Here is a 16,622-nt window from a genome sequence, read left to right on the forward strand (position 1 = left end):
AATGACACAGTCATTTTAGAAAACAGCCTGGCAGCTCATCAATAACTTAAAAATGCAATTACCATTTGACCCAGAAATTCCACCCCCAGGTATATATCCAAAAGAAATGAAAACATGTGTCCATGTAAACACTTGTGCACAAATGTAAACAGGAGCATTATTCATAATAGCCAGAAGGTAAAAACAACCCAAACCCTCACTAAACAGTAAATGAATAAATGTGACATATCCATACAATGCAACATTATTCACTGACATATGCAACATCATGAATGAACCTTGTGAACATGCTGGGAAAGAAGCCAGTCATAAGAAACTATATATTGTTTGACTCTGTTTAATAAAAATTTTTAGAATAGAGGGCTGAAGATACAGATCTGTAGTAGTAGAGTACTTGTCTCATATGCTTGAGGCCTTTCTTGGGCTCACTCCTCAGTTACCCACCTCCCCACACACTTCCAGAGAAGGTAAACTTACAGAATTGATTTCCTAAAGGTAGGGATTTCCTAAAGGTAGGGGATTTGGGGACTAACAGCTGAAGGGTATAGGCTTTCTTTTCAAAGGGATGAAAATGTTGCAAAATTGACTGTTGTAATGACTGCATAACTCTGTGACTCTACTAAGCACTATTCAGTTGTACACTTTAAATGGATTAATTGCATGCCTATAAATTATATCTTCATAAATGTCACAAAAAAGCATTTTGGTAAAGTTAATAGTGAAATAGCAGTGGGTATTTATTAGTATTACTATGTGTTATGCAACACTAAACACCTTACAAACAATTTCATAATGTAATGACTATCTTAATTTTATAGAACAAATTAAGTCTTTGGAAAATGAAACAACTACCCCATAGTCAGAATCTAATATTCTCAGTACTGTGATTCAAATCTCATCACCAAACTAGCCATCCATCTACCTACCCAATTCATTCTTTCACTCAATAAATACTGATTGAGTGCATACTATTTACCTCTGTGCTGGGTTGGGTATTAGAAACACAGTAAGATGTGTTCCGACCCCTAAAGGGCCTAGAATCTAATGAGGTGACAAGCATTAAATTACAATGACACAAAGGACAAAATAGCCATACCTAATTGATGTTATAAGAGAAACACAAATATTTTTTAATATAAGGATATAACAGCCTGGCCTAGCCCAATTTTGATTTAGAAATGAAAAGCATTCCTTGTTAGAGAAAATAAATATAGTTCATTCAGTATGGACAGGGGAAACATGAAGCTGGTATAAAGCCAAAGGGAATCACAAAAGGCTTTTTGAGCCATATTAAGAAATTTGGACTTTATCCTGAGAGGAGCAGGGTGCCACTGAAAGCTTTAAGTAGGAAAAGCATCCTCCTGCCAACACAGCACATGTCATCCTGGGCAGCCATCCTGCCAGTCTATAGACACCAAATGATTGCACATAAAGTCACATCAGTATTGTGCTATTGAGGATGTAACTTAAATCTAGCTCTTTGTCAGTCAGGTAATACAAAGAGAAAGCTCAAAAAGTGGTCTTCACTGTTTATGTCTAAGAACAGAAAAGAGAAACAGTAGATTAAATAAAAGACATCTTTTTTGGAGGTGGTACATAAAAGGCAAATTATGAGATTACCTTTAAGAAACACAAAATGATCTGAGAATTAAGTTTATGAGAATTAAAATATTTTCAATCACTGAAATGCACTGTAAACTTCTGAATGTTATGGCTGTAGTAGGAATAAAGCTAAGTACTGTGTAGGGGCTGGGGATTTAGCTCAGCGGCATAAGCACCTGCCTTGCAAGCAAGCTGTCGTGAGTTCGATCCCCGGTACCGATAAAAAGAAAAAAGGAAAAAAAAAAAAGACAAAACAAAACACTATCCTAAAAAAAAAAAAAAGAGAGATAAAAAAGCTAAGTACTGTGGATATGCAATTGGGGGAAAACAGATTACTGTGTCATAGTATAGACCAAAATGATTTTTGAAGAAATATTTTAACTTAAGACTGCAAAATCTTCTAGAATAAATTTCAAGTGAATATTTAATTACTAAGCAACATACCAGAGGCAAAAGCCATAAACTAAAATCAATAAGTCTGACTATATATAATAATTATATTTAAAAAATATAATGAAGGGACTTTTGCTTCTAGCCAACATGGAGTAAAAGGGACTATACTTATTATCTTCCACCAGAATCTAAAACACTGGATAAAATATCAATGCTGGTATTTCAAGATAATGAATATGAGGCAAAGAAGGACAATGGTCCCTGACATTAAGAGAAGCAAACAATGTGAGCCCCAACTGTCCCAACCTTATCTCTTGTGAGTTCCTAGGTCTTGGTGCTGAGGAGGAATCCTGCTAGAACCTGGGGGATTCATTGAGTTGAAGAGACAAAAATGACTCTGGGGTGGCTGAGTTCTCAGAACATGGTTTTGTGTAGAAAAGAGCAGCACGGAAAGAGGATATGGGTATCTGCAGAGGATTTCCTTCAAGTCTTCAGCTGAGTACTGATTAGTAAATACATGTGCAAAACTACTTTTGTCCAGGAAAACAAAATCTACAAAGAAAGAGAAAAAAGTACCTAGGCTCACAAGAGGCTGTGAATAATAATTATTCCCATTAGATAGGACAGGAAACTTCCTGATTTATAAGGCATTCTTTAGAGTACTTGGTAGGACTTTGCATTAATAGTAGGGAATAATTCACCTTAGATTAAATGCTGGTCTCTCATGTCTAACAACTTTAAGAAAGAAGACCTAAAAGGGTCAAATTATTTCCAAGTAACTCAACTACAGCGCAGAACAAATTTCAATCATATTTAAAGAAATATAAAAAATATCTGGCATTCAAAAAGATAAAATGCACAATATCCAATATTCAATGAAAAGACATTGAAGAAGCACAAAAAATATGACTCATAATGAGGAAAAAGGAATTGAAATAAATGCAAGGATATTACAATATTTGCTACGTCTGTATTCCATATATTTCAAAAGTGAGAGGAAATACTGAACATATAGGTAGATAAGACATAAATCATAAACTAAATCTTTCAAGTTGAAAGCTATAATACAGTATCTGAGCTGAAAAACACTGCATGGGATAAATAACAGATAAGACTTTGTGTAAAAAGTTAGTGAACTTCAAGACCTAACAACAGAAATAATCCAAAACAAAATACACAGAAAAAGGAGTAACAAAACAAAGAAAAAACAAAGCAAAGCAGAAGTGACCTGTAGAACATTTTCAACAAACCTAGTACATATGTCTAATTAGAGTAGAAGAAAGCGAAGTTAGGATAGAAAAAAGCATTTGAAGAAATAATTGTGGAAAAACTTTTCAACTTCTAGGAAAATTCTAAACCTAAAGATCCATGAAAGCCTAAGAAACTAAAACAGGAAAAACAGTAAGAAAATTATACTGGGACCAGGTATTTAGCTCAGTGGCATAAACACCTGCCTGGCAAGCATGAGGTCGTGAGTTCGATCCCCAGTACCACAAAAACAAACAAACAAACAAACAAACAAAAAAACCCCAACCCATTTGATAATAATTTGTTTAAAATTGGAATAAAATGACAGCAGATTCTTTGTATAAATATTACAAGTGAGAAGACAATAGAACAACATTATTGAAGTACTGAAAGAGAAAAAATAATACAAGTCCCTATCAAACTAGAATTCTATACCCAATGAAAATATCTTTGAAAACTGAAGCCTGGATAAAGACCTTAGGACATACAAAAGCTGAACTAAACCATGACTTCACTAGCAGAAGTCACTATCTACATAACAGAAAATCATAAAAGAATTCCTTTAGACAGAAGGAAAATTATACTTGATAGAAATAGAAATCTAAACAAAAATATTAAAGAAGCAAAAACAATAACTATTTGGCTAAATACCTACAGTTTTTAAATTATTCAAATTTCTTTAAAATACAATGGATCATTTAAACAAAAACAACAACATGATGTGATGCTTTGAATATATGCAGAAGTAAGATAAATGACAGCACACAGTTTTGGAGGAGTGAAATGGGGATATATTACCACAAAGTTGTTATAGTGAAATGATATATCTTTTAAGTACAGACCATTTGTTATACATGAATACATATGCACATATAAATGTAGGCATATACATCCATACTTCTAATATAAAGACACAAATAAGGTTAAAGGATAGTAAATGACATAACCCTAACTAAAAGAAAGGGGCTAGCTGATATTAATTAATATCAGATAAAGTAAATTTCAAAGCATACTACTGCTAATAATGAAGGTCATTTCTTATGATAAAGGGATCAATTTATCAAAGCAATACTAAATGGTTATGCACCTAAAAATGGGCTTTAAAATACACAGTTACAAACTGATTTCACTACAAGAAGAAATTAACAAAACTGTAATTACAGTTGGGGATTCTAATGTGTCGCTCTCAAGAATTGATAGAACTTCTATAGCAGACTTAAGTAACACTACCAACTAATTTGATTAGCTGACATTTATGAAAGAACGGTCTATCTAACATCAGAATGTATATTCTGCACATAGAACATTTACTAAGATATGCAATATTCTGGGTCATAAAATGATAGTCAAATTAAAGGGGCTTGAAACATATTAAATATATTCTGGGGACAAAACGGATTTTATTTATTTATTTTTTATTTTTTTGGTACTGGGGATTGAACTCAAGACTGTGCACTTGCAAGGCAGGTGCTTATGCCATTGAACTAAAATCCCCGGCCCCACAAGATAGATTTTAAATTAGCAGGTAGATACTAGAAAAATCCCAAATATACTGAATAACACAATTTTTTACACTGTTAAAAAACAAATCAAAAGAAAAATTAAGACCAATTTTGATTTGAATGAAAATACAAGCACAACGTACAATGATGATCTTTCAGAGAAACCTATCACACTAAAATGCTGTGTTGGAAAAAAAGAAAGGTCCAAAATCAGTGATTTCCACTTGCTTTATTAAAAAAAAAACTTAGAGAAAAATAGCAAATTAAACTTAGAGCATAAAAAGGAAATAAAGATTAAAGCAGAAATAAATACCCTCCAAAAAAACCCACAGGAGAAACCAATTGAAGAAAGGAAAGCAAAATCATATTTATGAATCTGTTTCTAGTCTGATCAGATGAAAAAAAGTCACAAGATACAAATTCCGGTATTAGAAATGAGGGAAGTGACACTGGCACAGATTTAGCTGATAGGATAATCAGAGACACTTATGAACAATGTTACACAAATAAATTGACATTTTCTACAACTTTGATGAAATGAACAAATACTTTAAAAGACACAAATCATCATAGTTAACTCCAGAAGAAATAATCTGAATGACTATTACAGTAATTGAATTTGCAATTAAAAATCTTCCCACTGAGACAATTCCAGACTCAGGTGGCTTTACCAGTGATTAAACTGAACATTTAAGGAAGAAACACCAACTCTTTCAGAGAATTAAAAAAAAAAAAAGGAGAAATGGTTCTAAGATTCTTTCCTCTTTCTATTCGGTCTACATTATTCTGATATACAAACAATCCCTAAAACAAACAAACAAATAAATCGATAAATTAGACAAAATTAAAGCATCTTTTTGAAAAAACATGAAAAAACAAGCAATCTACTGGAAAAATCTTTGCAAAATATCCCTTATAATGGAGTTGTATTCAGAAAACATAAGAAATCTTCAAAGCTTAATAATTAGAAAATAAATAGGCACTTCACCAAGGAAGATAACACTGGCAAAAGAAAGATACTTAACTTCACTACTCACTAAGGAGACACAAATGAAAACCACAGTGAAGCTGGATGTGGTGGTGCACACCTGTAATCCCAACACTCTGGAAGGATGAGGCAGGAGTATTTGACTTGGACAATTTGGCAAGACCCTGTCTCAAGAGAAGGCTGGGGGTGCTAATGATATAGTTCAGCACAAGGACCCTGAATTCAACTGCTAGTACCAAAACCAAAATAAGACCCAAACAAACTGAAACCCTAGGAGCTACTACTACAAATCAGTGAGAATGGTAAACATCAAAAAAAATTGATCATACCAGGTACTGGCAAAGACATGATACAACTGGACTTTTCATACATTGCATGTGAGAATGTTAAATGTTATAAAACTCTAATAGGTAGATTCTGAAAAAGTTAAATACCTGCCACAAGGTGTAGCCAACTCTTTCCTCAGTACTTATCTCCCCACAATGAAAAGCCCTGAAAACCAATGTTCATAGCAGGTTTATTTTTAATAGCTAAAACTGGAAACAACCCAAATGTCCATCAACAAATGAATGTATAAATAACCTGTGGTAAACGTAGACAATGGAATGTAATTCAGCAATAAAATGAACAGGTGATACATGCCACAACATGGATGCATCTTGGAATAATTATGCCGAGTGAAAGAAGTCAGACAAAAAGGAGCACATATTTTATGATTTCATTTATATAAAATTCTAGAACATCTAGAAAACACAGCAATGGTTGCCTGGGGACAGAGTAAATGTAAGTGCTAGGTGGGAAGGGCTACAAGGGGTATAAGAAAGCTTTGTAAAGTGATGGATGTGTTTATTGCCTTCATTATGATGATAATCATATATATGCAAATAAAGTAGCAAAAACTCTGCCTAATTTTTACCTTGTAACCGGGGCAGTTAAAAGGTATTTCTGAACTGGGCATGGTGGCACATGCCTGTAATCTCAGCTACTATGGAAGCTGAGGGAAGAAAGATGACAAATTTGCAATCAGTCTGAGCAACTTAGTGAGACTTTGTCTCAAATTCAAGGAAAAAGGGGGTTGCTAAGGGTATATATAGCTCAGTAATCCCTGGGTTCAATTCCCAGTACTTAAAAAAAAAATTTCTTACACAAACACATACACATATTTACAAACTCAGAAGAGATAAATAGGAAATTCAAAAAAGATACAACTGCAACTCCAGCTGAAGACCTGGAGCCAAAAAAAAAAAAAAAAAAAAAAAGATACAACTGCAATTATTAATGATATAAAATATATGTAACTTCATTAGTAATTAAAGAATTAAAAATTAAAGTAAGATCTCTTATTTCATTCACAAAATGGGCAAATAACACAAAAAAGATACTTTTTGCCAAAACAAACAAACAAACAAACAATAAGGAAGGAAATGCTTATTTTTATGCAGTGCTGAAGACATAGAATGGGTATGCCCTTTGGCCCAGTGATGCTCTTTTGGGAATTGGTACAGATAGTTTCTGTTTTGTTTTTGGTTTAGTGCAGGAGATGGGGGTGTAAGCAGGTAGATCACAGAAGAGCTGCGAGAGAAGTGACAGGAAATGTAATTTCTTTAACCCATGAGTATGGACTTATTTGCAGCTTGTGTTTTATGTGGAGTAGATAATTTTGGGTAATGGTTACGGTTCATACATTGTGCCAACTTGAGCAGTTTAGAAATTTAAACGAGAAACTCAGCAGGGAGCCAGGGTTCTTCCTATGTAAATATCCTTATCCTTTGCAAAGGAGGGCAAGGAGATTTTGTGAGTGTTACACCTGCACAGGAGCAGAGAGGGCAGCTTGTGTATAATATAAGGGAGGAGAAGAGTTTGTTTTCTCCCTTTTGGCTCTGGCTGCTACCTTGAAGTGTTGCCCTTGTGCCATGCCACCCTGCCTTGGCGCCAGCTGATCATGGACTGAAACCTCCACAAACAGTGAGCTAAATAAACCTTTCCTTCCTTCATTTTGGGTGTCAAGTGTTTTGTCCCAGCAATAAGAGAAAAGTAACTTAGACAGTAATTTTTATTTCCTTCCTTTTGCTTATCTGAATTTCTAATTTTTTTGAAAATTATATCACTTTTGCTTTATTTTTTAGTTTTGGTACCAGGGATCAAACTCACAACCTTATGCTTACCAGGCAAGTGCTTGAGCTGCTGAGTTAAATCCCTGGCTCCTCGTTTTTGTTATCATAGGAAAAGAGAGATGAAACCACTATGGTTTGTTTGTATGTGGAATGCCTCTCAAAGGCCCATATAGTATAGGCTTGATCCTGCCAAGTATGGTGGGCCACTCCTACAATTCCAGCTCTCTGGGAGGCTGAGGCAGGAGGATTACAAATTTGAGACCAGCCAGGGCAACTTAATGACTTGGAGAGACTCTGTTGTAAGAAATTAAAAACAACAACAACAACAAACAACAACAAAATCCAACCTTGGTCCTTAGGGTAGTGCTGTTAGGAGGTGATGGAACCTTTAAGAGGTGGGGCCTAGTTAGGAGGTCCCTGGGCATGTGTCCTTGAAGGGAACCCAGCCCCTTGTCTTGTGTCTACCACAGGCTCCTGCCATGACATGCTGCTGCCTCATCACAGGCCCAAAGCAACAGAGCCAAGCAATCAAAAGCTGGAGGCTTCACAACCACGAGCCAAAAGAAATCTTTTTTTTTTATAAGTTGATTATCTGATAATTTTATTATAGTCATAGCTGAGTAACACAGAAACCATTTACATTATTTAATATCTAATTATAAAATACAACAAAAAATGGCCATTTTTTTTCCTGGGAAATTTACTTGGTAACAGGAATCATGAAACTTTAAGCCTATTTTTAAATTTTCTTTATTTTTTTTTACTGAATGTAAACTGTAATTATGTTGGGAAATACATAGTTACCTTCTCTAACCATGGCAACATATTTGCCAAGTTATAAGTTCTTTGAAAACAGTTAAGCTCCCTATAAAACATGCAGAAAAAATTTAAAAATGTAAAAACAATCCAGTTTCAAAATTCTTTTATAAAATGGACTGTATGCACAAAACATTTAAATAGAAGCTAGTGAAAAATGACAACACTTAATGAAAGTTCACTTTTGGAATCAGATGACCTCAATATCACTAAAAACAAAACCAAAGAAAACAAAAAAATACTGTAAAACATAGCCTATTATATAAGTGAATAATTTATCAATGTACCCATAGATCTCTCATGGTGCAAAATAACTTATGATCTATTTTGATTAAAGCCAGTAATATACTCTCACACTATTGTGAAATAATATATACAATTATGTCAACACACCACATTTTCTTAAAAGTCAAATTACAAATAGGTAATCCAGAGATCTACTTTAACAGTGAGTTTCTATTTATATTTTAGGATACATTTTCTATCTGTGTACTTTCTAGGGAAATAGACATAACATTTTTACATGATTTACTTATGTATGCTTGGACATGAGAAATGTTTAAAGGTTTTTGAGAATTTTGTACATTTACAAGATTTAACCCAATATGCATTATCATTTTGCCATGTTTCCATAAAAGATCATATAAAAATGAAAACAACTGAAATTCTGCATTTATACTCTCCTTTTGAGTTTTTGTATGTTTTCTGAAGTTATAGGAATCACAAAATGCTATCTTAAATTATCCACCAAGGGTTTCACTTTAGTGTTAGTTTATCTATTTTAAGATAATTAGAAAATTGAAAGATTAGCGACATTTATTACATGTCTTTGCTCCCATGTGAATTCTTTCAAATATTTCAATGCTTTGAGAAAAATAAGCCCATTTCTTTATCAAGTAATTCTGCATTTTAAAAACTATGACTGAGAATAATTAAAATGGAAATCATTTGAAATAAGCATTTTAATGAAAGAATATCTCAATTTAATTTGTATTTTTAACTTCCCTTTTTGTAATTCTTTTGTTTGTTTGTTTGTTTTTGTTTTGAGACAGGGTGTCAAATTCAAGGCTGGCCTTGAATTCACTGTGTAGCCCAGGCTGGTCTCAGACTCACAGTGAATTTCCTGCCTTGACCTCCCAAGTGCTAGGTTATAGTAATGTGCCACTTCCCTCAGCTCTCTTCTACAATTCTTGCAAAGATGATAAAAACTGAACATGGAAAAAACATGACATGCAATTTGTTCCCATTTTTAGGAGAAAACTAAGTCACCAATAAATGGAAAATACCTTTTCGTGTGTGGTACAAAGTACACTGTATCGGTCAGATTCATTTTAGCAGCAATCTTTTTTCCCCCACTTTTTATAACTCCAGTCCTCTGTACCAATGGTGCACCTATAGAGAAAAAAAGACAAATGTATAATTATAGGAGTACAATTTTTTAAAAATCGGGGATCGAACTCACAACTGCCTGCTTGCAAGGCAGGTGCTTATGCCACTGAGCGAAATCCCCAGCCCGATAGGAGTACAATTAAACACTAGCTAAGAACGGCTGTGGTGGTGCACACCTGTAGTCTTAGCTATTTGGGAGACTGAGGTGGGATCACTCGAGCACAGGAACTGAGGCCCAGCCTGGGCAACACAGCAAAACCCCACTTCTGAGAAAAAAATGAAGTAATAACTAGTATTATAGTAGTTTTAAATATCTTCAAATGTGATATTACAAAGTCAAAATTTTATTTTTATCTATAGATAACAAACATAAAAGATTAGATTTTTCATAAGTAAGACACGGGCTACTTTTTCACCAGCAACACTAGGAAACAAATGTGTCATTTGATTTCAGAATCTATACTGAGGCTTCCAGTAGTTTGTTAATATCCAGGTTAACTCAATGGAAGCTACCAGTAGACAGGACTAATCTGATAGCTGTGGTAATGCTACTGATTCTGTCAGTAAGACTTACATTTTCAATCGCTTCTCTAGCAGGCATAATGTTTTGCACTGATTCATATAACTTCTCTCTTTTAAGCTTTCCTATAAGCAGTCTCCCATATTTTTTGAGAGGGACATCTATTTTCAAATTATCTATTAAAGAAATAAATGACACATAGAGATATATGTTAATTAAAATATCTATAGTCCTATCCAGGACAAGTCACATTAATAACTGTCACACTTTTTCCACATATATATTTATATCTTCATGCTAATTTTTCTTTAGTTATATAGCTAAGATCTACACACAATGTTATAATCTATCTGTATTAAGTCTAACTCTGTATTACACGCATTTTCCTTTGTCACCAAACGCTATTCACAAAGATTATTTTAATAACTGCTTGATGTCCAGCTGTTGGAAGAGTCACAATCCATTCCCCAATAATTTCTTCATAATTGGAAACTAAGACTATATTTATTGCGATTTGAATAGTTGCATTATATATTTGTAAGACCTTTGTATTTATTACTTATGTATGTTTTGGGTACTTTCTTTGTGACAGATTTCTAGAAGTAGAGCTACTGGGTCAAAGAATACAGTCATTTAAATTTATGTATATTTGAATAAATTTTAGTTGTTTGACAAACTTTGGAGAAGGCGGCCTTACAGGTAAAAAACAAAGCGAGAAAAAAAATTACTGACTTGTATTTTCACATTTTTCTTGATGAAGATATCCCAAATCTTTCATGCTTGTAATTACAAACTGCACTTTTTCATTATTTTTTATTTCTTCTGATTCTTTCTGTGGTTGTGGAATGTTTTAGATTAATCAGTAGCTAAATTCTTCATGGACTTAGCAACACATTTTATTCAAGCATTCATCAATCAATAGCTGCAATGTCTACCTTGCTGTTGTAGTCACTAGAGCTTCAATGAACTAAAATATTCTTTATTAAATACTAGCTGCTAATTTCTAAGCAAATATTGTTAAATAGGGCACTTATTAACATCCATGCCCTGATTAATTTTAAATATGGAAGATGCTGATTTCTAGAAAAGTTCCTTCATACTAAGCTCATGCATGCTTACTGTTATCTTCCTTTCAAATGTTTATTCACTTTTATATCATTTTCTTAAAATGTATATTCTCTGCATCTTTTGCTGTATATCCCTACAAATGTTCTAAAATGAATTCCCTAAGACTTCTAGGAATCAGTCCCTTTGACCACTGCAGAATGCATTCCTGAAATTCACCTACTGAATTTAGAGGACGTCTCCTTTCTACTATTTCACTGTTTGCTGCCTTTCTTCATAAATTGTCTCTTTATCCCACGAAACTGTCTTCTCTTGTTTTTCCAAATTATTTCTGCTGTAATCCCTAAATGAAAGTGTTCCTCTAAAATGTGCTAAGCCCTCTGTGTAACTGCAAGCTGCTAACTTAACTGCTGTCTATGTAATGGTTTAAAATAACACCATGTCACTATGTGGCCCTGATCTCTGTTCTGAGCCCCAGTGCCGTATTTTAAAGTGTCTACTTGACTTCTCTCCTTGGCTCACATACATCTCATATCAACTTCTATTCTTCCCTTTCCCTGTCCCTCACAATTACTTTATCTCCAATTCTGCTTCAAATATTTCTTTGTGTATGTTTTTCACTTTCCATTTCTGTGACATTCATTTTTCTCTCTCTTTTGCTATTCTGCTATCTTTCCTAGAACTCATTTTAAAAACACCATTACCATAATAATCTTTCTAAAGCACAGTTAAGATAATATCACATCTCAACTCAAAATCTTTCAAAGTTTCTCACCTTCTTATAGTATACATAACTTTACCCAACAATCAAAGCTAGCTTCAAACAACTACTCTAACCTAAATTCTAAAACTCAATTAAAAAAGAATTACTACTCTATTACATGTGCATACATATTTTGCATTTCATTTTACACTCTGTCTTTGCTTCTGTTGTTTCCTTTGTCTACAACATCTAAATCCCAATCACTCTTACAGTCTAGCAAATGTTACTTTTTCTATAAAAATCTATGATTTTCTCTGTTGGCTTCAGTTTTAAAACACAGGTATTATTTCTTAATGGATGTGAAGTGCTTCTTCAGAGTGAGGTATATGTCTAAGTCTGTGTTTAACTGATTCTTGTGTCTTCTGTCATCTTTTTAAAAAACTGCTTTACTGAGATGTAATTTACATACATAATTACTCATTTAAAGTGAACAGCTCAATGGTTTTTATTATATCATAGATATATGCAACACTCATCATAGTTATTTTTAGAATACTGTCAGAACCACAAAAAGAAACTGTATCATTTAGCCATCGTCGATCTATTTCTTCCATTCCTAAGCACAATAATCTGCTTACTGTCTCTACAGATCTCCTATTCTGGATACTTCAACAGAACAGACTGTGTGGTCTTTGGTGACTGGTTTCTTTCACCTACATTATGTTTTCAAAGTTCATCTGGTGTACAGCATGAATCACTGTTTCACTTCTGGTTACTGGCAAATAATGCTTAGCTATATGAATATAACATGTTTTGCTTATCCATTCATCAGCCGACAGGCATTTGAACTCTTTCTTCCTTTGACTGTTATGATTAATGCTGCTATAATTATCTGCATACAAGTTTTTGTGTGGACATGTATTTTCATTTCTTTTGAATATACTCCTATGAGTGGAATCACTGGGCCCCATAGTACTTTTTATGGTGCACATACTTCATTAAAATCTGTTGAAATCTCTTCTCTTTTCCATTTCACTCTTAGAACTGAAAATGATAATTCAAATTCATCCTCCTCCCACCACCAAACAAGGATATTTTTCCAAGAGGACACCATTTTAAGAACTGAAATGATATGCACAAAAACATTTTACCCCCTCTCCTTGACCTCTTACAATCTCAAGTATTACATTAATAGTGATAACTTAGAACTGTGCCAAGAATGTAGTCTTTCAGGTCTTGGGCCCTTGGGCCAACTAAACAACCCAGCCAGCTTAAAGTAGATTTCATCAGAGACGTGCAACTGAAATAATGTTCTTCACTCTTTATTCTCAGAAGTGGAAAACTTCCAACACAGTAATCAAGTAAATTATTTTACAGACATTATAACTTAAGAAAGGATACTTGGTAGAGTTTCCCTCTTCCAAGAAATGTTTGAGAAAGATGATTCATGGGGGATTTTAGTTCCCTTTCAATGTTTCACCTCGAGAATACCAAACCAGAAGCCAACTAATGTGAACACTTCAGCCTTGAGAGAAAGAGTATGAATTAGAATGTTTCAAGTAGAAAAGAATTTTACAGACAGTTATTTCAATTTCTTTCTTTTTACTTTTGTGTGTGTTTACTCTAAATTTCAGGAAAGTTAAGTGTTATATCACACCTGCATAGCAGTGTAACCTATAACTGAAACCCAGGAGTTGTGATTTTCCACTCTGGAAGACTTTCCCCTGAATTACACTGCCTAAGCCAGTCTTCAAAACACCAAAAATTGCTGTTGTGGAGGGTGATAAAGAAAATTTTAATATAATGTAAGATTGGATTTCTGTGTCATTATTTTCCCCGAGGTTGTTTGTACCACTTAAACATACAATGGTGGATTCGATTCTTATGAGGACTGGAAAAGGCTGGCTGTGTAGCTAAGCAGTACAGAACTTGATGAGTATGCACAAGGCCCTGGGTTTAATCTTCAGTCCCACCAAGGGCAGTGGTGGCAAACCTAAGGCACATGTGCCACAGCCACCTGCTTCCTACCACTGAAAGTTCTCAAAGGTTTGCTGTCACTGCTATAGGTGCATTTGAAGGGGCTGGTGCAAACCTAGGGGTCCTAAAACATACTTCATAATAAACCAGCCTGAAGGAGGTATAAAAGCTTGGTTTTACAATAGTGAAAATGAAGTCCACAAAGGTGATGTAATTCTTTCAAAGTCACATAGTAAGAACTGTCCATTGTTACCCCCTTCCAACTGTTTCCAAATATACAACCTCCCTTTCAGACTTGAAAATAATTACCTTTAAGAAAGTAACAAAACTTTTTAGTTAGCTGCTGCTCCTGTCTGCTGCCAATATTTAACTATTATTTTGAGTAAGAAACCTGCTGCTATGGTACTCTAACTTTGAAAATGAAACTAGATGATAGTTGTTTTTTATGCCACCATAATCACACCATTTTGCTCATATATCATGGCATTTGAAAGCTGAATACAATAATCTAAATTTTAGTAAGTAAATGTAGAAGTGGCCAGTTTTATTGATTACCATAATGATAATCTTTAGACTATTTCTGTATCAACTGATATTAAATTCCATGAAGATTTTTCAAATTATTCTTTAAAACTTTATGTATGCTGAAAAGTAAAACTATCAATTGCTTTGACTTACTACAGAATATTACTTTTTTCATTCTGTAAAAAAAGTTTAGGATGAGAGACAGAAAAGGAAAGGCTCCCCTGGGCCATTTAAATTTAACATTTAGGGGGCTGGGGATTTACCTCAGTGGCATAAGTGCCTGCCTTGCAAGCAGGCAGTCGTGAGTTCGATCCTCGGTACCAATGGAAAAAAAAAAAAGACAAAAAAGAATTTTTTTTAACATTTAGAATCTTTGTTCTGTCTGCTACTTTGATATGAGACCAGAAACTTGAGGTCAATTATATATTTATTTCAGAATGGAATAATGAGATACATGAGAGTATACTGGCTAATGTGTACAAAGTTTCAATTAAACAAGAGGAGTAAATGACAGGTATCTAATGCAATGGATATGTTATTTGTTTGATTCAATCATATACATAGATCATAATACCACTTTGTGCACCATAAATATATATAGATTCTTTGGGTTTTATTATAAGTGAAGTGGGAAGCCACTGAAAAATGTGAGAGGGAAGTGATAAGTATTTAAAAGGATCACTGTGATACAGCTCAGTAGTAAAGAGATTGCCTATCATGAGCAGAGCCCTGAGTTCAATCCCCAGCAGAGAGACAAAGACATAGAGAGAGACAGAGAGACTTGGGTAGTATGAAAAACAATATTTTCAAACTAAATATCTGACAAAGGATTAATATCCAGGATATATAAGGAAAACACATAACAGCAAAAAAAAAAAAAAAAATTGATTAAAAATGGGCAATAGACCCAAACAGGTATTTCTTAAAAGAAGACATGCATCATGACTTGTACTCGGGTGTCCCTTTAAGTCTCATGCACTCATAGGTGGGGTTTTTTTGAGCTGGCTGGATCCAGGGCATGTGATATGGGGGTAAGAGTGTCCACTGACTGGAATCCCCATAGTTCTGGGTGTGGATAATGGGAAGGCCCATCACCCAAAAGGCTTGTGGCCTGGATGGGATCAAAGGGAGAGAACAGGCTTGCTGCTGCTTTTCTGTCTGCCACCACATGAACATTGCCTTAGAACCAGCTGACCAAGCACTGAAAGCTCTACAAATTGTGGAGTGAAATGAAACCTTCCTTCTTTAACTTTGGGTGTCAGGTATTTTGTCTCAGCAACAAGGAAAATAACTAGGACAACATATAAATGGCTAACAGGTACATGAAAAAATACTCAACCTCACAATGATATTAACTCATTCCAGGAAGAATGGCTATTATCAAAAAGACAGAAGAGATCAAGAACAAACAAAGATGTAATAGCAAAAAGGGGGCCACTGCACACTGTTGATAGGGATGTAATTTAGCATGGCCATTATGGAAAGCAGTGTGGAAGGTCTATAGAAATTAAAATTAGGAGGGGCTGGGGATTTAGCTCGGCGGCATAAGCGCCTGCCTTACAAGCAGGCGGTCGTGAGTTCGATCCCCGGTACTGATAAAAATGAAAAAGACAAAAAAAAAAAAAAAAAAAAAAAAAGAAATTAAAATTAGGCCAGGGATATAGCTCAGTAGCATAGCACCTGCCCAGCAAGCATGAAGTAGTGAGTTTGGTACCGGTTACTCTACCTCCCCAAAATTAAAATTGATCTTCCATATGATTTAGCACTTCTGGCTATATAT

General features: G+C 34.4%; 1 protein-coding gene across 2 annotated transcripts in view; it reads right to left on the minus strand.

Annotated features, from left to right (window-relative positions):
* The window catches only part of Taok3 (TAO kinase 3), a 171,112-nt gene that overhangs the window by 87,470 nt on the left and 67,020 nt on the right, over positions 1-16,622 (minus strand). The window contains exons 1-2 of one of the 2 annotated variants that reach the window (XM_013141873.3): positions 10,627-10,736; positions 9,950-10,055 (exon numbers count right to left, since the gene is read on the minus strand). The gene's annotated coding sequence lies outside the window, so the exon portion shown is untranslated. Of the gene's footprint in view, positions 1-9,949; positions 10,056-10,626; positions 10,737-16,622 lie in introns of those variants that run through there. The other variant, XM_013141872.3, reaches the window with a different exon arrangement.

The sequence above is a fragment of the Cavia porcellus genome, unplaced genomic scaffold, assembly GCF_034190915.1.
Source record: "Cavia porcellus strain 051 isolate PalLab524CR breed Dunkin Hartley unplaced genomic scaffold, mCavPor4.1 scaffold_16, whole genome shotgun sequence".
NCBI classification, from domain to species: domain Eukaryota; kingdom Metazoa; phylum Chordata; class Mammalia; order Rodentia; family Caviidae; genus Cavia; species Cavia porcellus.